The following is a 27171-nucleotide window of genomic DNA, read 5'->3' on the forward strand; positions in this document are numbered from 1 at the left end:
CCTACCATCAGTAGACCTCAGCTTCCTCACCTGCTGTGGGTCTGGTCACAACTCTAAAGGTAGAAAATATTCTATAAATACTAGCTATGATAATGATCATGGAGATGTAGACTTTCAAACATCCTAATAAGAATTTATTTTTTAATTTAGTACTAGGGATTGAACCCAGAGATGCTCTACCACTATGCTCTACCCCCAGCCCTGTTTATTTATTTATTTATTTTAAATTTTGAGACAACGTCTTATAGCTAAATTGGCTGGGTTGGCCTCAAACTTGCAATCCTCCTGCCTTAGCTTCCTGCGTCTCTGGGATTATAGTGCCACCTTAGTAAGTAAGGCCCGGCTTAGTAATAGGAAATCTTAAAAAGATTCCCAGGTTGCACCATGGGGGTATTTCACAAACTTCTCCTTCTACATAAAGTTGGAACAGAACAGGTTGCTGAAAGGCCTGCAGGGAGGGGAGGCCACAGAGGTGCACACAGCTCTGTCCTGCCACAGCCCTTGACATTCTATTTCTCATATCAAGGTCCTGAGAAGACGTCATGTTTCCAGAAACTCTAATTAGGAAAACACAGAATAATGGTAAACATTTTCACAGAGTTCCTCTATCAACAACCTGCCTGGTACAGAGGGAAAGCAAATAATCCTCTGGACATCTCAGTTGGCCTTAAGCTGGGGCTCTAGCTGGTTGATGCCAGGACTAATTGACAGCATTTCCCTGCCTATCACAGCGACAATCACAATGAGTCATTTTATTGCTAATGGGCTTGATGTTCAGAAGGAAAGAGAACATTTTCCCCTCATGCTTTTATGTTTGTTTGTTTGTTTGGAGGACTAGAGATGGAACATAGTGTACTTTACTACTGAGCTACATACCCAGTCCTTTTTATTTTATATTTTGAGACAGGGTCTCACTAAGTTGCTGAGGCCACCCTTGAATTTGCAGCCCTCCTGCTTCAGCCTCCTCAATTGCTGGGATTACAGATGTGTGCCACCATGCCCGGATTCCCATCATTCCTTTTTTGGGAGGGCAGTTCCTGGGATTGAACTCAGGGGCACTCAACCACTGAGCCACATCCCCAGCCCTATTTTGTATTTTATTTAGAGACAGGGTCTCACTGAGCTGCTTAGCGCCTCGCTGAGTCTGGCTTTAAACTCTTGATCCTCCTGCCTCAGCCTCCTGAGCCACTGAGTTTACAAGTGTGTGCCATTCTGCCCAGCTTCCTATCATTCTTAATGTTCATATTAAATTGCTTCAGAGTTTTTTTTATGTATTTTTGTTTATATATTTGTTTTAGGGGTTTATCTCCACTAAGAGGCTAGCCCACCCTATTAGTTTTTGGCTTGCTATAGTTGACCTGTGGTTCTCTTCCCAACCCTGCCCCAGTGGCATTGAAGCCTCTGGGCCGTGAATAAGGACACCACCCAAAACTGGGCCTGGAGGTTCAGTAGGAGTTTGGTTTCTCTATGGTCTGCAAGTTGTTGTCATAGGGCCAGTCTCATGGAAGTCCTGATGGAGTGTGGAAAAACAAAGTCAGTTCATAATAGACCTGCGGACCCCAGGAAAATCACACACAGGTCACATCCACAACAATCCCTTAAACCAGTGGTTCTCAACCCAGTGAGTGATTTTTCCTCCTAGGGGACATTTGGCAATGTCTGAAGACATTTTGTTTTGTGTCACAACTGGAGGAATGCGCATAACTAGGGGCAAGGGTACCAATGGTGTCAGGCAGGTAGAAAACAGGGATTCTGCTAACAATGTACAAGAGGTTCCTTTTTCCTCCCTACACCACCCCACCTCACACACAAAAAGACAGTCTGGGTCTGGTGCAGTGGCAGATGCCTATAATAATCCTAGTGATGGGGAGGCTGAAGCAAGAGGATCGCAAGTTGGAGGGCAGCCTCAGCCATTTAGTGAGGCCTTAAGCAACTTCATGAGAATGTGTCTCAAAATAAAAAAGAGTAAAAGAGCTGGGGTTGTAGTTCAGTGGTGAAGTACCTATGGGTTAATTCCCCAGTACCAAAACAAACAAACAAACAAACCCAAAAAAACAAAAACAAAATGAAACACACACACACAGACAATCTGGTCCAAAACATTAACAGTGCTGAGGTTGACAAACACTGGGTTCGGCAGGATCAGCACCAATACCCTCCATTATGTGCTCCTAATCCACCCATCCAACCACTCTCCCAACACATACTCCTGCTCCCTTCAGGCAGGTCCTGCCCCTATTCCTAAACCTGCCTGTCTTCATTTTGACCTCTGTACCTTTTGCCTTTGCTCATGTGGGTCCCTCTGCCTGGGACATTCCTCTAAGCACCTGTCAGAACCCTACCTTTCCTTTAAAGCTCAGACTTCTCTCCTGTGAATTTGTCCTCAACCACCCAGTCACTGTAACCTTGTTGCAGGGGACAGACGAGGCAAGACACCAAATAGGAACAGGAAGCAGGTTTATTTAGCTATAGCCAGGTTCAAAGGGCAAAGCTTTCATTATAATCAGTCAATCCCCCTGAACCCCGAGTTCAGGTCGTTTCCGAACTTCATACCCAGCATGTGAGGGCAGGGGCTCAGAAATTCACAGTCTGCAGAAGTTCACACAAAAGCAGCTTTTTCTTTCACTGTTCTAGGCAAATGAACCCAAGAACAGTACCTGAAAAGGGGAGAGCATCTTCTCCCCTTTCTTTCCTCCCCCTGCCAACTGTCACCAAGGAGCCCAACTGGTAACCTCTTAGAAATGTAAACATCTCTGTGAAGCCCCAGCTCAAGGCCAGAGGCCTTGTTAAAGGATCTTTTTTTTTTTTTTTAAACATTTTGCATTTGCAAACACACTTCTACAAACTACCATGCTAATGGATAAATGATTGTGAAAAACTAGTAAAGGGGCGATCAGCACCTGGAATACTGATTTCTTCCAGGCCAGTGGCCAAGTAAGATAGAGCAACAGGAAAATAGGAAGTTTACCTGCATTGAACTCTTTTGTAGAGACTCTTTTGCTTATAGTCCTAAAATCAATTATGGTGAAGATTTCTGGAGAAGCTTAGTTAAGATTTTCTGTGGAGGAGGGGGTGTCACTACAACCGCTGACTGTCCCCAGAAGCAAGGTTGGCTACTTCCCATTTGCAATGCCCTGTAAGATGGTTATTATATGATACTTGGTTTGTAAGCTCTTTAGAGTAGGTATTGAAGCTTAGTATGCTCTTTCTTTCTTTTTTTTTTTTTTTTTTTTTTTACCAGGGATGGAACCCAAGGGCACTCTACCACTGAGCTACATATTCCCATCCCTTTTTACTTTGAAACAGGGTCTTGCTAAGTTGCTTAGGGCATTGCTAAATTGCTGAGGAGAACTTGAACTTGCCATCCTTCTGCCTTAGCCTCCTGAGTCCCTGGGATTGCTGGCATGCATCGCCACACATGGATTCTTCTTCACTTTCTTTCCTTTCTTGGCCAATGATAACAAAAAAACATATTATAATGCTTTGTATTTTCATAGAATTTTCAGATCCATTTGAGTTTTCTTTAAAGTAGCTAAGGCAGAGATTTTTAATTTTTCAGATGAGGAGACAACTCCAAGGCCTGATTTGCAAAGAGTCATATGAATAATATAGTTACAGTTTCATAGAGGTCTTCTTTGCAAAACTAGAAATGGGCTGGTTTCCTGCAAGCTGGCCTTCCTTCCCTATAACTTTATCTCTCTCTCTCTCTCTCTCTCTCTCTCTCTCTCTCTCTCTCTCTCTCTCTCTTTAAATTTTAATTTAATTGAACTTCTATTTATTTATTTTTTGGTATTTTACAGGTGGATGGGAAGGAACATTGTGTTCCTATACATTGTTTCCTTGGGCAGTCTTATCCATACATTGGTCTATAATTACTATCTACATATAGATGACTCATATGAGGATCTTTAGAGTTCTCCAGACTGGTACTTCCAGATGCCTATTTATCATCCACTCCTAGAGTTCTCAAATGCAAGTTCAACAAGTATAAATACCATCCTGCAGTTCCCCTCCCTAAAACACTTCAGTTCTTCCCACTGTTCTCAGGACAGGATGAAACTAACATAGCTATGTCGTTTGTCATGTAGCCCCTGCTACTTCTCTGTCATCACCTTGCATCAGGCCCCTGTGGGGATCCCCTTAGGACTCCAGAGTTGGTTGTTTGAAGCTAAAGATACTGGGATTCAACAGAAGTAGAGAGAAGCTTTCTCAGAGCTTCCTTTATCTGATTAAAAGCAGAAACATCTGGGAAAGAGGGCTTCATAAATTCCCTTTTCAGGGCCACTTTCCTGCCCAGGAAGGAGATTAAGAGTAAATCTACATAAATCCCCTTTCAGGGACATTTTATGGCCACTAAAGGAAATTTAAAGACCACTCAGACCTGCATGAACACGCATAATCACAAAATTTCTTATTTTCCATTTGTTCTAGAAACCCATATTGTCTTCCAATAGAACCTTTTTCTCTTTCTTCCCTTTTCCCTACCATGCTGGGTATACAATCCTCTAATTTTTAAGACCTCCTTTTGAGCTGATTCTTTTGTAAGCTCCTATAGGCATAGGGTTCTTTTTCTCTTGATAATCTGTTTTTGTTGGTTTAATTCACAGACAACGCCCCGCCACTTGCCAAAAAAAAAAAAAAAAACTAAGAGGATAGAGGGAAAATTTTGTTCTCCCTGACACCTCCTTGATTTCTGTTTTCTACTGTACTAGCTTATTTTTTGTTTTATGACTCCTCCTGTCATAGACCTCTGCCCATACTCTTCTCTGTAAGGAATAATTTTCTGTGCTTGGGCACCTATTTAATTCCTAATTCTTCAGAATTCATTTCAAACAGTGCCTCCCTAAAGAAGCCTTCTCTGATCATCGTAGGCTCTGAGGGTATCCCACACTTTTCCTTTATATCACTTGTTACAGTAGCCACAAAATTTTGTGTGGTTATTTGATTCTTCCCCAATAGACTATAGGCTCTTGATGGCAGGGGTCCTATCTATTTCTTTCTCGTCACTGTATTTAAAAAAAAAATTATTTGTAGTTGTAGATGGACAGCATGCCTTTATGTAGTGTTAAGGATGGAACCCAGTGCCTCACGCGTGCTAGGCAAGCACTCTGCCACTGAGCTATAGCCCCAGTCCCTGACCACTATATGCAGAGTTCCTAATGCAAAATAGGCACACAGGGAGGAAAATTACTGAATGAGAAACTGAATTCCTGAATGATGTAGCTCAATGATAGAGTACTTGCCTAACATGTGCAAGGTCCTATGGTTCAATCCCCAGCATGGATGGATGGATGGATAGATGATAGATAGATAGATAGATAGATAGATAGATAGATAGATAGATAGATAGATAGATAGGATATGTTGAAAATTACTGAATGAATACATGAATAGAAGACGAGGAGAAACTTCTCACATGATAGAGTAGAACTATTTCCTTCAGTGTACTTACCACTAGTCTTTGAAAGCCAGTCATATAAGGGCAAACCAATCTCAAAATAGCCAATGTTAGTATGGGAAAAGTTGTCATTATATCAGGGCAACTGTCCTGGTCAAGGATTAGATGACAATTAACTTGAGAGGGGTTGACCCAGAAAACCATCCTGCAACATTCATGAGAGAACCTGATCAAATCTAAAAATAGCTCCATCACTGGATTTGGAAAAACTTCAGTGAGGATTCAGGCTCTCTTCTTTACAACCTCTACCCCTACCAAGGATTTTGCCCTTATTTATTTTTTTTAATTTTAGTTGTAGATAGACATAATGTCTTTATTTTGTTTATTTGTTTATATGTGGTGTTAAAGATTGAACCCAGTACCTCATGCATGCTAGGCAAGTACTCTACCATTGAGCCACAACCCCAGCCTGAGGTGTTTGCCTTGGGAGTGCTGGGCAATGATCTAGACTAGTGTGCTCGTTTTAAAATAAGAAAATTGGGTCCAGAGAGGTTTAATGATTTCCCTTTGTTGGGGCTCAGAAAATAGTACCCCAAAGTGCAGTACTTTGGCAGCCTCAGCTTCTCTCTGACCTTCTCTCTGACCTCTCTTTTCCTAATCTTTCTCTTCCAAAGTTCCCAGATCTATCTAAAAACAGAATTCAGGAGCCAAGGATGATGATACACACCTGTAATTCCAGTTCAGGAGGCTAAGGCAAGAGAATTGGGAATTCAAGGTCAGCCTGGACAACATAGTGAGACCCAATCTCAAAAAATAACAATAAGGGGCTGGGGATATAGCTCAGTTGGTAGAGTGCTTGCCTTGCATGCACAAGACCCTGGGTTCAATTCCCAGCACCACTGAGGCCGAAGCTCAGTGGTGAAGCGCTTGCCTTGCAAGTGTGAGGCACTGGATTCAACTAAAAAATATACATATATTAAAAAAGAAAATAATAGCCAGGTACAATAAAGCACACCTGTAATCACTGTGACTAGGGAAGCTGAGGCAGGAGGATCATAAATTCAAGACCATCCTCTGCAACTTAGTGAGACCCTGTCTCCAAATAAAAAATAAATAATAAAATTAAAAGATAAAAGCAGGATCCATCAACGTAGAGTACAACTAGCTTCAATCTTCTTATTGAAATGTCGTTAATCTAGAAAAATTAAATTCATATCACAGGAAGAGACTGAAAATCAAAAACAGTGGCCTGGGACTAAGGCCACTGTTTTCTCCAGTCTCGTTCACTTCTCTAAAAATTATTTGTACTCCCTCTAACATTGCCTACAGCTCTCCCCACTACTTCCCCCTCCCCTATGAAGAGAATATTGAAGGTACAACCATCTGGTCCCTTCTTTGAGCTATTTATTTATTTATTTTAAGATAGAGTCTTGCTAAATTACTGAGGCTGGCCTCAATGTTGTGATCCTCCTGCCTCAGCTGCCTGAGTAGATGGGATTACAGATGTATGACACTGTGCCTGGTAAACTTTCATATTTGCATGTTTCCCTGTGAATGTGCATTAATAAATTTGTTATGACTCTTCTCCTATTAATCTATTGTCAGTTTATTTCACAGACTAAAATTATTGAATCTTTGTGGGAAAAGAGAAAACTAAAAATTTCCTTATTCCCTCTATCGCCAGGTAGTTGCTTAACAGAAACAGCACTCAGCAAGGGACCTTGTAGCTTCTCTGCACAGTGACACTGGGTGTGCTACCACCTAGGTTTTAGGGATCTTGGATGCTGAAGACCCTGTAATTATGTTCCTGTGGGTCACCTGAATGAGAAGCTGGAGGGTGGGGTTTAATTCTCACTTCTGTGGTTCACTGTCACAATAAGCAAAAGTGTTGGCCAGGGAAATTCGAGCAAACCACTCAGGCTACCTGGAATGGAGGCTGGGAATAACCACGTGGAGCACGTGAGCTGGTATTCTCAGGACTGGTCTTATCTCTGCCACAGGATAGCTGGCCATCTTTGGGCAACACACTTGTCTTACTTAACATTTGTTAATAATGGTGATATCAGGCTCTTGTGAACCTCAAATAAGATAACATACTCATAACTTCTAGCACAATGTCTGGCATCTGGTGTTCAGTAAATGGGGACATTGTTCATGTACATTCCAATTCAAACTCATAAACATTTGTGCAAAGTCTGTGTTACAGATGAGCAATAGGGGACTAGGGTATGCAATTACTTGGGAGAGTAAAACTCAGTTCCTCCTCCCAAATGACATATAATTTCCTTAGATATATCATTTAGATATGTTTTAATTAGGTTGCAGTCAAATCCTGCTGACCGGCTGAGTGTCTTTCAGTGACTTTGCATATCTGTTCTCTGATCCATTAGTCATTGGGTTTATGTAGTTCAACATCTGGAGCAATCTTAATTTCCTTACTCCCAAATTTTCAACCTATCCCTGTAACGCCCAACCATAGACAAAGAACACTCATCATTATTAGGTAATTTTGAGGCCCCGAGATTTGAGAATATCTAAGGCATCTGGAATAAGCCACTCTAGGCACATCTTACCTATAATCCCAGTGACTTGGGAAGAGGCAAGAGGTTCATAAGTTGGAGGCCAGCCTCAGCAACTTAGTGAGACACTGCCTCAAAATAAAAAAATTAAAAGGGCTGGGAATGTAAACTCAGCAGTAGAGCAACCCTAGGTAAAAATCCTCAGTACCAAAAAAGGCAGTCACTATGGCATAGAAATAATTTAGATCTAAAGGTTTTTGAGTTCCTGAAATTTCTTATCTATCTGAAAGCAGAATCTCCCTCCTAAAACTTAATAGTCACAAAGCCCTTCCCTGGAAACAACTCTAATCTTGGGGGATAAATTGGCACCAAGCAGACATTATCACAAAACTATCATACTCCCCATTTGTTTTCCTAAGAGCCCATGTATTTTTCCTAAAAGTCATGCATTTTTCTAAAAGTGCACTTTCTCCTCATCTTTTCTAAGAAATCATTGTACTCTCAGTAAATGCCTATTTCCCTCCCTGTCACTTTTTTATTTTTTATTTTTTAGTACTGGAGATTGAACCCAGAGGTGCTTAACCACTGAGCTACTTCCCTAACATTTTTATGTATTTTATGTAGAGACTGTCTCACTGAGTTGCTTAGGGCCTTGCTAAATCGCTGAGGCTGGCTTTGAAGTTGCAATCCTCTTGCCCCAGCCTCCTAAACTGCTGGGATTACAAGCATGTGCAATTGTGCTCCGGGCCCCTTCACCTATTAAGATGGTGTATCAGATCCAAAATGTATCCACCCCTTTGAGTTATATTTCTTTGTAAACACCTGTATGTGATTAAAATTCATTTTTTTCTCTTGCAAAACTGTTGTTTTCCTTTACTGTGATCAAGGGCACTGAGATAAATATCTCTGGGCATGAGTTTTGGGTGCATGTATCTCTTAATACTCCTGTAGTCCAGGCTTTCAGAATGTGGAACTTTGAACTCAAAGCCTATAAACAATTTTAATTTCTGACTGTTTTTAAATAATCTGGGGATATTTTCACACTTCTTAGGAACAACACCAACAAAAAAACTCTTAATTGTGGTTGTTGCTTCTATTCTCTCGAAAAGATGTTTTGTCCAGGGAAAATTATATAAAATTTTGATATGAAACAGAGAAACAATTGTGTTTTTTCATATCCTATGAGAACTTTGCTAATAGACTTGCTATCAAAACATTTACTAATAGCTGAAGATCAGCTGATTTTTGAAGGAATGATAGATTGTTGCTATTATTTTAACAATTTCACAGTTTGGCCTCACAAAAACTCAAATGCAGTAGAGAACAGCCCCAAGATCAAAGACCTGGTGCCGGTAAATAATGAGATTATTTATGTCTTCCTTCCTTTGTGCCTGGCCTTCCTGTTTTAGAGTGCCTTCAACCAACCAGTGAATTTTTGCCAAGCTACGGCAAATCTGCCATATAATTTTCAGAGCTTGAAGGCATTAAAAGCTGATGATCATACCTATCTGTCTGTTTTGACTAACATGTCTTCGTTTTTCAAAAAGATGGTCATGTCTGGGTGCCTGTTGGAAACTGAAGGACCTAGTTAATTGTCTTTCAATGAAGAGTCAATGAAGAGTTTAATGTCTCTTCTAGGACTCAGAGGTGCTGTCCAGACAAAAGACTTGGTAGACAAGGATGGAGGTTGAAATGTCTTCTGAGGTAAGGGACAATGGTCCCCTTACTTGTGTTAGAAAGCCCAAGGATGCATCAAAAGCCAAAGTAGAAATCTAGGCTTGCAGGCGTCTGTCAATATTTCTTTAAGAAATTCTATGGAGCTAGGTGCAGTGGCACACACCAGTAATCCCAGCTACTTGGGAGGCTGAAGCAGGAGGATCACAAGTTTGAGGTCAGTGTGGACAACTTAGCAAGACCCTGTGGTTAGCTTATTTGGAGTTAGCTTGATTAAGAGTATAGGAGAAAAAAAACTTTTCCTCTACCCTCTTAGGTTCTGGGCTTGGAGCTTGTGTATTAAGCCCACAAAAGACAAGAGAAAAGGTATATAAATTGAATTGATATTTAAAATATAAATTTAAGGGGCTGGGGATGTGGCTCAAGCGGTAGCGCGCTCGCCTGGCATGCGTGCGGCCCGGGTTCGATCCTCAGCACCACATACCAACAAAGATGTTGTGTCCGCCGAGAACTAAAAAAAATAAACAAATAAATATTAAAAATTCTCTCTCTCTCTCCTCTCTCACTCTCTCTTTAAAAAAAAATATAAATTTAAATTGATATTTAAATTCTATGTGCAAGGACTACACAAAAAAGAAGTGCAAACCCAAAGAGGTAGATAGATGCAAGCCTTATATATAATTTTAAGAAAGGGTGATAAATTGTGCACAAGTAACTAGTCAAAGGAAAAGGAGTTTGAAGGGCAGTACCTTATGGAAGGTAAATATACTTAGGAAACTAATAGTAGATAAGGTTGTCAAGTAAACTTTATTACACAGACTCAGGTCTGTGCCATCTTCAGTGGAAGTCTTCTAAGGTGATTAAAGGTATTTCTCCTCTTCCTGGTATGGAAGAGGGAGATCCTTTACAAATAGAAGTTTATGTTACCTTCACAAAGGAAATGTACAACATTCTTCCTGTGTCTGCTGTGTCTTAATTGCCTTCAGCTCAGAATAATCCTCATGCTAAAGAGGTAGACTTTTGGAGTGGCCTATTCAAATCTCTTCCAACAGATCATAGGAATCTTCTATTTGTACTCACAGGGATCTCAAGAAAAGAAAAAGAATACAAGTATAAATTCAAGCTAATAGTAGTCTGTTCTGCAACTATACTTAGGATTTGTTTTAATCAGGTATGATAAGATATGCAGACCCAGAAATGATTGTCAGGGAGCAAAGAATTTATACTCAGAGATCCCTAGAAACAGGAGGCAAGGCACATCACCCAGGGCCACACAAGGCACCAAGATGGATCAGGAGGCCGAGGAAGAGCCTTTACTGGGGTCTTCACAAATGGGAAGGGTAAGGCAGGGTAGGTACATTGGATAAGTTTACGATTAGATAGTTTGAATAATTTTGGTGGGCCCTGGGCTACAGGAGTGCCCCCTAGTTTTCCAGTTAGTTCTTGTCCTGGAGTGATTAGGGGCAGAAGGAATGTTGATGTGGGTTGTGAGTTTGATAAAGGAGATGCTTGGGGGTGTGGGATCTGGAATGGTTGGTATGTATATTCAAGTTCCCTTGCAGGGGAGTTGTTTGCTTTCTAGGAATTAGCTAGGCCTGGGGAGAGGCTCTTCAAGATCCAAGCCCTGAATGGCAGAACACTAAGAATACAGAAAAAAAGCCACTAGGGTGACGCACATCTATAATCCCAGAGACTCAGGAAGCTGGAGGCAGAAGCATGGCAAATGGCGGCTAGCCTCAGCCACTTGGGGAGACCCTGTCTCAAACTAAAAAGGGATTGGGGTAGAGCTTAGTGGTATACTATCCCTGGATTAAATCTCCAGTATCCAACCTGCACACAACACAGAAAATTAAAAAAAAAAAAAAAAAAAAAATATATATATATATATATATATATACACTCAATATATAGGCATTAAAAATGTAGGGACTGGGGTTGTGGCTCAGCGGTAGAGCACTTGCCTAGTACGTGTGAAGCACTGGGTTTGATCTTCAGCACATAACAATAAATAAACAAAATAAAGGTATTTGTGTCCAACTACAACTAAAAAAAAAAAAAATGTAGCTGGGCATAGTGATGTATACCTGTAATCCCAGCTGCTCGGAAAACTGAGGCAGGAGAATCACGAGTTCAAAGCCAGCCTCAGCAAATTAGTGAGACTCTAAGCAGCTTAGCAAGACTTTGTCTCAAAATGGACATGGCTCAGTGGTTAAGGACCACTGGGTTTCATCCCTGGTAACAAAACAAAAAAACAAACAAACAAAAAAAAAAACTTGTGGTATGGGAAGTTCTCTGAAGTTGTTTTTGTTTGTTTGTTTGTTTGGGTTTGGTTTGGCGTTTAGTTTTGAGATAGGGGTCTCACTATGTTGCCTAGGCTCGCTTTAAATTTCTGGGCTCAAGTGATCCTCCTGCCTCAGCCTCCCAAGTAACTAGATTTATAGGCAAGTGACACCACTGTGCCTAGCAAATGAAATGTTTTCTATTTAATAAGTTAACAGGAATTATATCTGAATCCACATTCACTAATACTCCTAATAGAGATAAATCCTTACATAGACAATACTGTTTTGGTAGTTTGGGTTTAAAAGCAGTTATATGGGGCTCGGAATGTACTCAGTTGTAATTTGTCTAGCATGCTCTAGGCCCTGGTTGAATCCCCAGTATCATAAAAAACAAACAAGAAAAACACTTACACGTCTTTTTCTTGATTCTATTACAACATATAGTCTAAAGTAAATATACATTTCATTAGGTAAGACTTGGTCTTATTTTGTTTTGTTTGGAAATCCTAATTTGAACTTTGTAATTTTTTATACTGGTTTTATGGATTAGACCATTGTTCCACAAAATATTTGAAATTGTGGGAGTGTAAATATGTGTGTGCAACTAAATTGAATTATAACAACTAAAGTATTGATTAAAAAGCAAAAGAAGTGGATTGCTTCTTGTGAATTTAAGATAAATGTATCAAGTCATTTGGATTTTGTTACCTTACTCTCAATGCCTGTGGAAAATTTCAAATTGTCATCTCTCTGGCAAACTTCTAATATCAGCAATGATTTTGTTGATTTGCAATTGCAACTTAAGCATATTTTTCAAGATCCTCAAGTGACTTTAAGACTGAGGCGAATGTGATAGAATAGTGAGTTAATTAATGAGAAATCTTTGGTTATCTGCATATTTTTAAGAAGTCTAAAATTCACAGAGAGGTAGAGAGAAAAGCACTGTGTCACCAAGCGATTTTGACCTTCTTGCTAGTGGTGTTGTTGAGACAGGGTCTTGCTACTGTTGCCCAGGTTGGCCTTGAATTTGTGATTCTCCTGCCTCAGCCTCCGAGGAGCTTGGATTACAGGCATGTACCCAGCTTTTTTCTTTTTTAAACACCAATAAAGAAGTAAGCTGGTTGTGGTATATACTTTGTTTTGTAATGTAGGGTTAACTATATTTTAAAGCTAAGATTAAAAATTTTAATTAATATTGTCACTTTGTATATAATTATATGTTTAAATATATAGAACATATAATTGTTAAAATGAATAAGCAAAATAAATTCTGCATAATGAAAGGAAGAGGTCTGGATATAAATTGATCTTAGACATTTTAATCTGCTTTTTACCAGGGTAATGAAAAGTTACTTATCTCCTGTGTAAGATTACACAGATAATAGAAATGGCTATGTCAACTGAATACTCTTCTTGAGAGTCTGTTAATTTTTGCTTTTTAAGCAAACATCCAAACTTCCTCACATCTGAAAGTGCTGTATTACACTATAATGATGATGTCATATAAAATATGTTTTTGGTTGGATTTATATAAAAACACTGCACTGTTAACATGTTAACACTTGTTAGTCAGCTAGCCAAGTTCCAGCTCTGCCTTTTTTTTTTTTTTTTTTTTTTTGGTACCAGGCACTGAACCCAGGGGTGCTTAATCACTGAGTCACATCCCTAGCCCTTTTTTAAAATATTTTTACTTAGAGAAATGGTCTCTCCTGAGTTCTTTAGGGCACCGCTAAATTGCTGAGGCTGGCTTTGAATTTGCAATCCTCCTGCATCAGCCTCCTGAGTTGCTGGAATTACAGGTGTGCACCACCATACCTGGCTTCTCCCTTGTTTTCAAGCATCTGTGCTCCTTTCTGAAAGAAGCACTTAATCTCCTCTGATGACTCTCCAATATTTCCTTCTTCTCAAAGTCAGGAGAAAGCTGGCAGGGCATTTATTTTATTTTTTTTTTACACAAAAGACCTTATTTGGTGCATACTGGGTGCTATTTGGTTACCTCAGAAATCTACTCCTATGCTTTATAAAAAGAAAGATCCTAGAAATAATTAGCAATGTCTGTTAATATCCATGTTTTTATTGCTCAACCAATAATGAGAACTCCTGTGTTTATCCAGCTCACCACAGGGCAAGAGTTGTCAATCAAACAAAAGTCAGTCTGGCTTGGGGGTATATGCCTATTATCCCAGTGCCTCAGGAGAATGAGGCAGGAGGAGCACAGGTTTGAGCCTACCCTGGGTAATTTAGGAAGACCACATATTAAAATTTAAAAATTAAAATGGGCTGGGGTGGTAGCTCAATGTGAGAGCACTTTCCTGGCATGTATAAAACCCTTCAATCCCAAGTACCACACACCCTCCCCCCCCAAAAAAAAAGTGAGAAAAGAAAAAAAGGGTGAAGGACATGATCAAAGTCTATCATTCAGGAAGTGGGTGGAGGAGGACCCATTTTTTCATATTACAGGAGAATGAAGACCGGGCGGGTTCTGCTAAAGCCAGAAAGTAATAGGACTATTCAAAGATGCCCTCCAGTGAATCTCAGTCCCCTGGGGAGATCTGGATTGAGACTATAGACACTTTTTGAGGTAAGGTCTCAAAATCCAGCCCTGTTTCCTCTGAAGAGCAACAGTGGTCTCCCTAGTTTGGAATCCTGCCCTGGAGGACCCACATGTGTAATTTCTCCAGTGAGACCAGGTCCTGACTGGTGCTGGGGTCCCCTGTGACCTCATTAGGACAAAGCATCTGAAAGCATCTGGGCCAGGAGCCCTGCAGCTGTTTTCCTTCTTGGTTGTTGTGGTTGTTAGGTTTGGTCCTGAGCTTCCCCGGGTGGGGTTGTCTCACTAGGCAACACCAACACTAAAGAGCTGGCTCAGATTTGGGGCAGGGGCTGAATTTTCCTCTTTCAAGTAGTTGTGACTTTGAGAGATTGGAAGTGTCACAGGGAGACGTGTTGCTTGTGTGTACATGTTGGTTTATGTGGCCTTGTGAATATGTGTGTGTGATTGTGTGTGTGTGTGTGTGTGTGTGTGTGTGTGTGTGTGTGTGTGTGTGTTGAGGCCTTAAAACTTCCGTTGTTTCCAGTCTGGACCTGATAGAGAGATTATTACCACTGTGCTTGAGCATTTGTATTTATGTTCACCATAAATAGATCTGATTCAAATGACTTGTTGTGAGTAGGAATGCAAAGTTCAGGAAGACAAAAGGGAAAGATGGTAAAAAGCCCTTCCCTCCCAAATTTATTGGACTTTTCTTTTTATATGTGTGTTACTAGGGATTGAGTCCAGGGACACTTAACCACTGAGCTATGTCCTTCACCCTTTTTATTTTTTTATTTTGAGACAGGGTCTCCCTAAATTGCTGAGGCTGACTTTGAACTTGCAGGACTAAGTTGCTGAGACTGACTTTGAACTTGCAATCCTCCTGCCTCAGCCTCCCGTCTCTGGGATTATAGGCGTGCACCACGGTGCCTGACTGTTCTTGGGCTTTCCTGACCCTATGATTCCAGTTTACATTCTGTGCTTTATGTCCCCATGTGCTTCCTTTGTCCCCAGGAGGTGTTTGTGCCTCAGGCAGGCAGCCACTCAGCACCTCTCCATCGATAGAGGGGTGACTCTCTTTACACTACACTTTGGCATGACTGTGTTTGGCTCTGAATCAGGAAAATGAAAAGCCCTGGGCTGGTCATAAGCAAGTCCTGGGTTTGAGTCCTGCTTCTGCTCCAGGTGGCCTTGCAAACCTGCCCAGGCCTCTCAGCTCCTCTGAGTCTCAGTTTCATCCTAAGTTGGAAGTGGTAAGACCTGTCCTTTTCACAGGGTTGTGGCGAGGATTGGCTGGGACGTGGAAGGTGAAAGTGGGATAGGTGTGGATGGAATTATTGTTTTTATCAGATAAGAATAAACACCTGTCAAGCCATCAAGCCTCCATGGCACAGCTGGCCTGCCCGTCTCTGGCTGAGTCTTGCTCCTCTGATGTAAAAGGGTGTCATCTGTGTCTTCCAGCTGCCATAATAATGGCTCCAAATCACAGGCATCTGGCAGGGGTAGAGCCAGGTTTTGTGAGGTTTGAAGTCTACACAATTTGGAGTCAACCTCCTTAGGGGAAAAGAATGTGAACTTGAAATTCCTTCCTTCCCCCCTCCTTTTTTCTCCTTCTTCTTAATTTGGTACTGGGGATTGAACTCATGGGCACTTACCTACTGAGCTACATCCCCAGCCCTTTTTATATTTTATTTAGAGACAGGATCTTGCTAAGTTGCTGAGGGCCTCGCTAAGTTGCTGAGGCTTCTTTGAACTTGTGATCCTCCTGCCTCAACCTCCCAATTACAGGTGAGTGCCACTGCACCCAGCTTGATGTTTTTTTTTTTTTTTAGTTTCATAATACTTTTGCCTTTGGCTTCCGGATTTGGTACATGTTTGGGACCAGAGCATCTTTGGGGGCAGACTGACATTCTAAAAACCCCCCACCTCCCACTGCATGTTCCACTCTTGGTGTTTTTAATAGTGGGGAGAGTTGGCCAGTCTTCTCAGATACTGAAGCTAAATCCCACCATGATGTGCCCTGAGCCACCCCTGCCTAATGGGTCCTTGACTTACTCAGGCTGCCTCTTCTGATGAGGAACAGACACCCTACCCTTGAGGTCCTTTCAAGGCCTTAATTCACAGGTGGAGGAAATGTGTCCCGGAGACAAGTAGTGCCGCACATGAGGTTACACAGCCTGTAAATAGCTCCTGAGTTCCATGAAGTCCCTCTCCACAAAGCCCCCTTGGATACAAGTTTTCTTAAAGTCATTCCTATCACTTCATTGTCCATCAGGAATTTGCTATCTATAATCATGTTTGTAGTCATTTATGTTTTCAGTGGGGGAGGACTTGAGTTTGCTCAACCATGGCAGAATGGACTGGCCTCTTTTTTTTTTTTTTTTGGTATTGGAGGTTGAACCCAAGGGCACTTTACCACTGAGCTACATCTCCAGTCCTGTCTAGTTTTTGTCTTGAGGCAGTGTTTCACCAAGCCACTAAGTTGCTGAGACTGGCCTCAAACTTGTGATCCTCCTGCCTCAGTCTCCAAAGTTGCTAGAGTCATAGGCGTGCACCACTGTGTCTTTGACTTGATCCAGAATGGACTCTACAGGGCCAAGTGGATTGCAGCCCCTCTCTAGCTTTTCTCAGGGGTCTGGCAACACTGGCAAGAGGTCACCCATAGGTTTTGCTCCACACACCACTGGAGAGTCCCCAGGCTCTGGTGCCTGTCCCCCAGCACTAGCCCTGTCCCACAATTCTTATTTGTTCTCTCTTCTTCCTAGGAACTGCCCCTCCAGGCTGACCAGACCTTAGAATTTCACTTTTGGTTCCCTCTGGTTCACATACCTCTAGCATTTTGTCCCCAGGAGGTGTTTGTGCCTCAGGCAGGCAGCCATTCAGCACCTCTCCAGCGATAGAGAAGCCCCTGTATCCCAATCAGATACAGAAATCCTAAAGATCCCTCTCAGGACCCCTAAAGTTTCCAGGGAATGTGGGGTGCACGTGCATCTGTTGTGTATGAGAAGCCCATTGTCCCCTGGTCAGGCTCAGCTCTGACTCAGTCCATCCCGATGGCCCTAGTCTTTAGGGAAGGCAGGACCCACTTGTCCTACAGACCAGGGGCTAAGCCTCAGACACTAATGAATGACTTTAGTTGTACCAGTTACTATAAAACAGTCATTCTATGATTTTTTTTTCCCACACGAGATTGGTTCTAGGACCCTCCCTCAGATACCCAAATCCACAGATGCTCAAGTCCCTCATATAAAACAGTGTAGAGGACTAGAATCATGGCTCAGTGGTTGAGCGCTTGCCTGGCAGGTGTGAGGCCCTGGGTTGGATCCTCAGCACCACATATAAATAAATAAAAGATCCACTGACTACTAAAAAGTATTTTTACAAAATAACAAAAAAATAGAGTAGAGTAGAATTTGCATATAACTTACATATATCCTCTGTATACCTTAAGTCTCTCTAGGTTTACTTAGGGCACCTAATACAATGTAAATGTAATGTAAATAGCCATTATAATGCAAAAATCAGGACAAAAATGTCAAAAATGAAATCTGTACCTGCTTAATACAGGCACAATTTATTTCCTTGAATACTTTTTATCCATGGCTGGTTGGATCTGTGGATGTGGAACCTAAAGAAATACAGTGTTGACTGCACTGAAATGTCATATCACTGGATAAACAGCTTAGAGTGCCCTATGTCAACCCATACTCCTTGGTCCCTCTGCCACACCCCAGGACCTGCCTATGACAAGAAAGCAAATGGTTGCTCCCTGGCTTAGTTTGTTCTTGAGCACCCTGAGTTTTTTCTGTTCTTTCTCCCCTGCTTTTCAGTGCTGGGGATTGAATCCCGCCAGGGTGGTCCACCATTGAGTTACATCCCCAGCTCTTTTTATTTATTTTTTCTTAGAGATAGGGTCTTCCTAAGTTGCTGAGATTGGTCTTGAGATTAGTCCTTTTGCCTGAACCTCCTGACTTGCTGGGATTAGATATGTGCCGCTGCACCTAGCCCTGTCCCAATTCTAAGGCTCAGTTGGCTTTCATTGGTAATGTCTGATCAGACTGGTGATTAAATATTCCAACTATCATGCCCAACAGTTGGACTCCCTTTTCTACTTCCAGATTGGCTCTGTGGCCTGGTTTCTCACGTGAGGCCCTAGCTCCACTCCTTTCCCTGGCAGTGGGGGCCTACTGCCACCCAGCTCCCAGAACAGGGGTCTGGACAGTCTTCCCAGGAAGGGCTCTGTGCTGAGGCTCTACTACCTCTGCAGACTTCCAAGTGACCCCAGGTCTCTGAGCCACATTGTAGACCCTTCCTGAACCTGGCCACACCTTCTGGCACTCTGTTTAGATCTGTAGCACTTCAATATACCTGATAGGTAGTTCTGGTTCTAGATCCCAGGCCTCCTTGCAATTAACTGGGCTATGCCTGCCCATGTGTCCAGATAAGACTGGGAGGGGCAAGGAGGAGGAACACACACCCCCCCACCACCCCTAAATGGCCCTTACCAGTGCACCTCCGCCCAGGAGACCTGCCAGTCCTCTTCCTGCACTTTCATCCTCTCCGGTGCCACAATCAGCCTGCATGACCTGGGCTTCCATATGACCCTTCACTCCTGAGCCTCACCCCCATGTAACCTAGATGCCAGCCGGCAGCCAGGCAGGAAAGCATCAGCCAGACTTAGCTACGATGAGGCTGACGGGGCTGGTGTGGTGCTCCTTCGGGCTGCCTATTCCCCTCTACATCCCTTAGATTTAAAATAGGATCTGAAGAAACAAATGCTTAAGGCAGAGACGTGGCACACTAATGGTGTACTTGAGACACTGCTGTTGAATGTATTTGGGGGCAATTTTCACCTCCGTGGTCCATTAATCATGACACGTGTTCTTCCCAGGCATAAGAACACATCTATGTGTCAGATCAGAGAGTTGCAAAAGTAAAAGTAATAGCTAACATTCTTTGCTGGGTGCAGTGGCACACGCCTGTAATCTCAGCAATTTGAGAGGCTTAGGCAGGAGTATCACAAGTTCAATGGGCCAGCCTGGGGCAATTTATCATGACCGTGTCTGAAAATTAAAAAAATAAAAAGGGCTGGAGATGTAGCTCAGTGGTAAAATACCCCTGGGTTTGGTCCCTAGTACCAACAAAACAAAACAAAACAAAAACCGTGTTGAAACTACTGTCATTAATTGTTATTTATTCAAAATGAACAAAATTATGTACTTGGACTTTAGATGCTGGGATCAAATGATGCTGGGAAAATTGGCTGTCCACATGAAGAAGAATGAAATTGGACCATTAACCTAATACTACATACAAAAATGAACTCAAAGTGGACCCAATGTAAAAAAATGTGAGGGATAAAATTATAAACTTCTGAGAAGAAAATGCAAGGAACCAGGCATGGTGGTGCACACCTGTAATCTAAGGTATCTGGGAGACTTTGACAAGAGGATCACAAGTCTGAGGCCAGCTTCAAAAATTTAGTGAGGTACTGTCTCAAAATAAAATAAAAAGGGCTGGGGATGTAGCTCAGTGGTGGAGAATCCCTAAGTTCTGAAACCAAAAGTAAATGAAACAGGGAAAGACCTCGATGGACCAGCACTGGAGGGGCACATTTTCAGGAAGAAAAATGGCAACTGGTTACTATAGGGGTCTGATTTTTTTTTGCGGGGGACAGGGGTGCTGGGAATTGAACACAGGAGCACTCAACCCCTGAGCTACACCCCAGCCCTATTTTGTGTTTTATTTAGAGACAGGGTCTCACTGAGTTGCTTAGTGCCTTACTTTTTGCTGAGGCTGGCTTTGAACTCACGATCCTCCTGCCTCAGCCTCAGGAATTATAGGTGTGCGCCACCATGCCCGGCTGGGGTCTGATTTTTATAGGGTTTAAGTTAGACTTACTCATCATAGCAGAATGTATAGTGAGACTTAATCATATACAATTAATCACAGCAGAGTGTGTCAGTTGGGCAGTCTGGGAAATAGATGTAGGATGGGAAATTGTGAAAGTCAGTATTGGTAGAAAAAAGAAAAACAAATATAAGTAAAATCTTAATGGCATTGAATTTGGCAATGACTATTTGGATATGACACCAAAGAGACAGGCAACAAACAAAAAATAGACAAATTGGACTTCATCAAAATTAAAAAACTTTTGTGGGTCAAAGGTTTGAAACTATCAACAGAATAAAAGGCAACCCACAGAGTGGGAGGAAAAAATTTGTAAATCATATGTCTGATTAGGGATGAATATGCAAAATATATACAGAACCCCTAAAACTCAAAAAAAACAAACACCCAATGTTAGTCAGCTATCACTGTGACAAAATACCTGAGATAATCAACTTAATAGGAGGAAAGATTTATTTTGATTCATGGTTTCAGAGGTTTTACTCCATGGTCACTTGGCTCTGTGGGAGCACAGCACCTCATAGGAGGAACACATGGCAGAGGAGGCCTGTTTACCTCATAGCAGCTAAGAAGCAAAGAGAAATAAAAGGGGCCAGCATCCATATGTCCTTCAGGAGCATGCTACCAGTGTCCTTACTTTCTTCCACTAGGCCCCACCTCCAAAAGTATCACTACCTTCCATCAGTGCCACAGGCTAGCATTTAAGATCCAAAATATGGTCAGGTGTAACCCCAGCAGCTTGGGAGGCTGAGGCAGGAGGCTCAAGAGTTCAAAGCCAGCTTTAGCAAATAGCAAGGAGCTAAGCAACTCAGTGAGACCCTGTCTCTAAATAAAATACAAAACAGGACTGGGAATTTTGCTCAGTGGTTGAGGACCCCTGAGTTTAATCCCCAGTACCAAAAGAGAAAAAAAAAAATCCAGATTATAGCACAATGAGCTAATTTATAGCACAAAGGAACTAATTCAACACTTCTCCAAAGAAGATATACAAATAGCCAGCAAGCACACAAAAAGATACTCAACATTAAGAGAATGCAAATAAAAATTATAATGAGATATCACGTCTCATCCTTTAGGATGGCTTCTATCAAATAAAAACAAAGGTTGGGGGCTGTGGAGCACACCTATAATCCCAGCTACACAGGTGGCTGAGGCAAGAGGACTGTCCACTTTGAAGCTAGATTGGGCAACTTAGTGAGACCCTGTCTCAAAATAAAAAATAAAAAGAGCTGTGAGTATAGGCCAGCGGTAGAGCACCCATGGACCAATCCCTAGCGTTGCAAAATAAATACATAGAGAAATGAATAAATAAATACATAAATAAAAATAAAATAGGGCTAGGAATATAGCTCAGTGGGAGAGCACTTGCCCAGCATGCATGCGACCCCAAATTCCATCCCCAGCAAAAGGGGTGTGGGGAAGACAGGTTAAAATTACATTAGGGTGTCTGGATTCTGTAAACTGGTCGCAATATTTTCCTGGATCCCTCATTAATTAATGAGTTAAATCACTGACATGTGTTCATTTTTATATTTGCATAAGAGTTATGCTTTTCCCTTTTATAAGTCTTTGACAGTTTTAAGTATCTGTCTGGAACTTAAGCTGAAGAAATAGAGCAAGGGAGGGAGGAGGAGAGCAAGGGAATGGGTGGGTGGAAGAAGTGGGAAAGGAGAGAAGGATGAAGGACAGAGGTGGGTGCAGGGGTGGGGTTGGGGGTGAGGACAAAATAACAAGGGAGGAAGCACCGAAAAGAATCTTCTGGCCTATAAATGCACACATACTCTCCTCCCCTTGAAGGAAGTCTTTATTTTGACTCAGCTGCTCCAAGACCTCTCGTTCCCTCAATCTGAGAAGGAAATTATTTTCTGCCTCTGTCGTTTCCCAGGTCACCAGTTATATTAAGACAAGGTCCCTTGGTGGCTGCTGTCTATAATTTTTCCACTCTCCACCCTTTTGAGTCAGATTGCAAAATAAGGACATTTTGAAACTTGGATTCTTCGTGATCAAGGCAGTGGAGATGTAACCCAGGCCTCTCAGCCCCACTGGAGCTGGGAAGGATCCTTACCCAGGAAAGCAAGCCAGGCCACCAGGCTGCTACCACAGGTGCTCAGCCCCAGACTGGCCATCTGGGGACAGCACACAATTTTCCCAGGCCTTTCCCAGCAGGAGGACGAGGGCTACTCTTTCATTCCTACTCTTCAACTCCTATTTGGTTCCTTGGGGAGCATCCCCTGACCTTCTCAGTCCCTAATGAGTTTTCCTGACTCTGACCCCCGACAGCGTATACTTCTTGACCCTTTTTTGTATTAGTTATGCCATTGTGTTTTGTTGTGTGGAACTTACGCATCTGCCTTTTCTCTCCTACCAATCTGGCCTGACACAGATCTGAGACTTAGAGCCAACTGCCATCATTCTAACAAGCCCCTTCATAATATGACCCCAACCTGTCTTTCCTAACTTATCCCCCACCATCCCTGCCATGCTTCCTGAGCCCACCGGCCACTCCCTGAATCTGTCAAATAGTTCCACCTTGGCTCCTGCTGTTTTCTCTATGAAATGTCTTTTTTTGGTTCTTCTCCGCCCATGACTTCACATTCAGGCTTTCGCCTTATTTCCAGAGTGAATGAGGTCCTCCTGCCTTGAGCCTCCAGGTGTACCTCATACAGATCTGTATTTAGACACAGTACCCATCACTGGTTTGTGAGGATTTGCCTGTCTGCCAGTCTGTTCTTCAAGAAGCCTAGGCTTATTCATGGCCTGAGCAGGGATGTGGCTTAGTGCCTGACATATTCATTCAGTCATTTCGCCAATTTCTTGAGCACTGACTATATGCCAGGCTGTTTTCGAGGTGCTGGGGATTGCACAAAACTGATAAAAGTTCACTGTTCTTATAGAGTCTGCAAATAAATAAGTAGAAATAAATAATATGTCAGAAGGCTGGGATTGTGGCTCAGCAGTAGAGCGCTCGCTTAGCATGGGAAGGACCTGGGTTTGATTCTCAGCACCACATAAAAATAGAGGCATTGTGTTGTGTCCATCTGCAAAAAAGATTCATTCTCTCTCTTTCCTTTAAAATTAATAATAATGATATGTCAGATAGTGCTAAGTGCCAGAATAATCAAGAAGGCTAAGGTCACAGGGAATGGTGGGGGGCATTATTTTATACAGGATGGTCGGGGAGTGCCTCTGATAAGGTGGCATTTACATAAAGACCTGAAGGAGATGAAGGAGTGGGTCTTGTGGGCATGAGGGGAAACAGTATTCCAGGCAGAGAAAACATCAAGTACGAAAGTCGTGAGATATAAGTGTGTCTAGTGTTTAAGGAACGTTAGGAGGGAGGGAGGGCCAGAGAGGAGTGGCAGGGGCAGGAATGCTTAGGGCCTTGCAGGCCAAGAGGAGCTTCGGCTTTTACTCCAAGGAAGATGGGGAGCCATTGCCAGGGTTTGAAGAGAGGAGACAGTCTAATTTAAAATTTTAGAGCATTCACGATCTCAGGTGACCTCCTGGGTATTCTTTGGAGAGCAGACTTCCATGGGTCAGACTTCCTGAGTGCTCACAAAGGTCCTTGGTAATGTAGGACCAATTCAAGTGGCCCTTGAGGACAGTGTGAACTTGTCTTCGATTAGACAGGAAACAGAGTCTGCTCCCATTAATTTTTTCCCCCTCTCCTCCTTCTCCCCGGGGCAGGGAATGTGAAGACACCACACAAACCTCGTGGGAAACAGAAGCTGCCTTGCTAAACTTGGAGATACTGACTTGGACTGTAATAGAGGTTCATCCAAAAAGACTTTCCCAGAGGAGGGAGGCTCAATTACCCAGTGATTATTGAAAAAGAAACCGCCATAGTAGAAACCAGTCTTTCACCACTCCAGCCGTCAGGACAGTGTGTCTGCTGGTTCTGAGTCATCTCCAGTGTGGCCCGGCAGATGAGCACTCATACACGCCTGGCTGAGGAAGAAATGATTGGCTTTGACTATCCGCTCCTTCCCTTTCCCAAGAAATCCTCAGGGCTAATAACCGATTGGAAGCCCGGATTTCCAAAAACCAATTAAGATCTGTAATCTCAGCTACCGAGGAGGCAGAGGCAGAAAGATGGCAAGTTCAAGGCCATCCTGGGCAATATAATGAGAGGCTATCTTAAATAAATAAGTAGATAATAAATAAATAAATAAATAAATAAATAAATAAATAAATAAATAAATAAATAAATAAATAGAACTGGGATGTAGCTCAGAAATAGAGTGCCCTGGGCTCAATCCTCAGTACTGTGAAAAAAAAAATGTTAAACACACACACACACATGCACACGCACGCACATGCACACACCGACACAAAAAGTGGAAGACGTCACCTCTCCTCGCCTCCAGAGAATGGAATCTCCAATGGTGGAATTTCAGGCACTGGGGAAGTCCCTCGCTCAGGAAGGGGATTTCCGGCAACGCCTGATTTCCTACCTCTCCTCCGATCTCTTGGGGAGGTGCGCAGAGGCCGCAGGCAGGTGGAGAGGGGAGCGCAGGTGGGCGGCGCCGCGTGCAGTGGCAGCCGGCGTGCGGCAGGGGGCGCAGAGGAGCCGCCGGCTCCGGGTCTCCAAGCCAGCGCTGCATCACGCAGTCCGCTGAGCCCGACCTCAGGAAGACTTTTAGAGGCTGCTCCTTGGCCACCATCTGCCTGTTCCCAGACCGCAGCCTCAGCCCCATCAGTATCTATCAGAGGGTCAATCTAGTCCCCCGCTCTCAAGCCACCCCGGACGCGCCACCCCCTCCGCAGATCACCCCTTCCTTCCCTTCCAATTGTGGCGGGTGGGAGAGGGTGGTCAGGGTGGGTGTAGATGTAGGATTAGTGGTTTTATAAAGAAGGAAAAACCTCAGGTGAGAGACCAGAGCTGATCTCACCCCCAGCCCTCTCCCTAGTTCCTAGCGGCCCCAAGCTCTAGGTGGGTGGACTTACTTGTCCTGGGGCCAGAAGTAGAGCCCAGGGCCTCCAGAGAAGGAGGGACTGCATCAGGCTTTTTACTTCGGCAGGGACTGGACGGATAGGAATCCATCGGTATATGAATGAATGAGTGGTATGGAAAGTGTTTTGTTTGCCTAAGACCCATACCTCCAATTGCCCCACTCACCTTGCTACTTACCTGCTGCTCTCTTCCCCAGGCCATCTTCCCACTCCTTCTCTCAACATACCCTCTAGTTTCCTGCCACTCCAGACATACTCTCATCAGTGCTTGGTCCAAATCCCTTATCCTGACATTCAAATCTCTCTATAGGGTGTGGTGGCACAGGCCTGCAACTCCAGTGACTTATAAGGCTAAGGCAGGAGAATCACAAACTGGAGGCCAGCCTCAGCAACTCAGTGAGACCCTAAGCAACTTAGCAAGACCCTATCTCAAATAAAAAATAAAAGGGCTGGGGATGTGACTCAATGGGAAAACACCCTTGTATTCATCCTTAATACCAAAACAGAACAACAAGCCAAAAAACAAACAAAAACCCCATGGAATTGCCCCATCTTACTGGTGGGGAGCAGAGCAGGCCAAAACATGCCACTTTGGCATAAGGAGTTTTTGAGCTCAAGGGAATTGAAAAGGAGCAGATACAAAAACTCCCTGCATTTTCCTTATTTGCCTAAAAGCAGAACATAAATTAACAAGAGTATCCCTCTTCCCCTCTCTACCAGGAAGAACAAAGATGGATCACAAAAGATAACTTTAGACCCTTAACAGCCTGGAGATGGCACCAGAGGAATCTACATAACAAGCTTTACAACCTAGCCTTTTTTTTTTTAATATTTATTTTTTAGTTATAGGTGGACACAATATCTTTATTTTATTTTTATGTGATGCTGAGGATCGAACCCAGTGCCTCATGCATGCTAGGTGACTGCTCTACCTCTGAGCCACAACCCCAACCCAAGCTAGCCTTTATCTAACATTATTTTCCCATTTATTTGCCTTCCCACAATCTGCCATCCCTGGAGACTCAAGGTCCTTTTCCTTTGTCTTGTCACTTCTCTGAAGTGCTGCTGTTCTTTGTTGAAGGTGCTAAGTGGGAATTCTAGAGATTTCTGAGATTTATTCAATTTTTTTTTCCTGTGTATTTCCCATACTTACATGTTAATTAACTTCTGGGGCGGGGATGGAGCTCAGTGGCAGAGTGCTTCCCTAGCATGTGCAAGGAAGTCTCTAGCATCACAGAACAACAAGCCAAAAAACAAACAAGCAAAACAAACCTACCCCTGACCCCCAACTGCACTTCTGTTTTTCTCTTGTTAATCCTTCTTTTGTTGTGGAGTTCCTGGGCGGGAGCTCAGAAAGGTAGAGGGGAAATTATTTTTCCTCCCCTACACTACTTTACAATACATGGCACACTCTTATTTGACTCTGCTCTACGACTACGCTAAATCTACTCCAGCAAACAGAGCTGGAACTGGCCCCCTCCTGGGAGCTGTGCACCCACTCTTGCCTATGAGGAACACCTTCTCCCTTGCCTCTGTGCCTCTAAATCTTTACTCTTCCCTCAACGACAGCTTCAAATCCTATTTGGTTCCTTGGGAGCATCCCCTGACCTTCTCAGCCCTAGTGAGTTTTTCTGGCTCTGACCTCCCACAGCGCATACTTCTTGACCCTCTTTTGTACTAGTTATCCTATTTGTCCTGTGGAACTTTAGCATAGAGGGTCCCCCCCCCCCAAAAAAAATCTGATTGCCTCCATAATAAAGCTGAGGAGAAAGGACACAGGGGATAGGAAGAAAGGTAGAAGCTGTGGCTCCCTCATAGGGTACTCATTAGGAAAGTCCCAGATGACTTCCTCTGGGAGCACCCAGACTAGGAAGCAGTCTCATTCTCTGAAGCCACTCATTC

At 42.9% G+C, this 27171-nt stretch overlaps 2 long non-coding RNA genes across 2 annotated transcripts in view; both read right to left on the minus strand.

The window, feature by feature from the left end:
• LOC120884891 (uncharacterized) overlaps positions 1–27171 on the minus strand; it is a 77726-nt gene that overhangs the window by 15719 nt on the left and 34836 nt on the right. The window lies entirely within an intron of this gene.
• Positions 23612–25316, minus strand: LOC144369381 (uncharacterized). The gene is made up of 2 exons (XR_013428992.1): positions 24668–25316; positions 23612–24264 (listed from the first exon to the last, which is right to left on the minus strand). It is a non-coding gene; the product is annotated as an uncharacterized LOC144369381 (long non-coding RNA).

This window comes from Ictidomys tridecemlineatus, chromosome 12, assembly GCF_052094955.1.
Source record: "Ictidomys tridecemlineatus isolate mIctTri1 chromosome 12, mIctTri1.hap1, whole genome shotgun sequence".
In the NCBI taxonomy this organism is placed as follows: Eukaryota; Metazoa; Chordata; class Mammalia; order Rodentia; family Sciuridae; genus Ictidomys; species Ictidomys tridecemlineatus.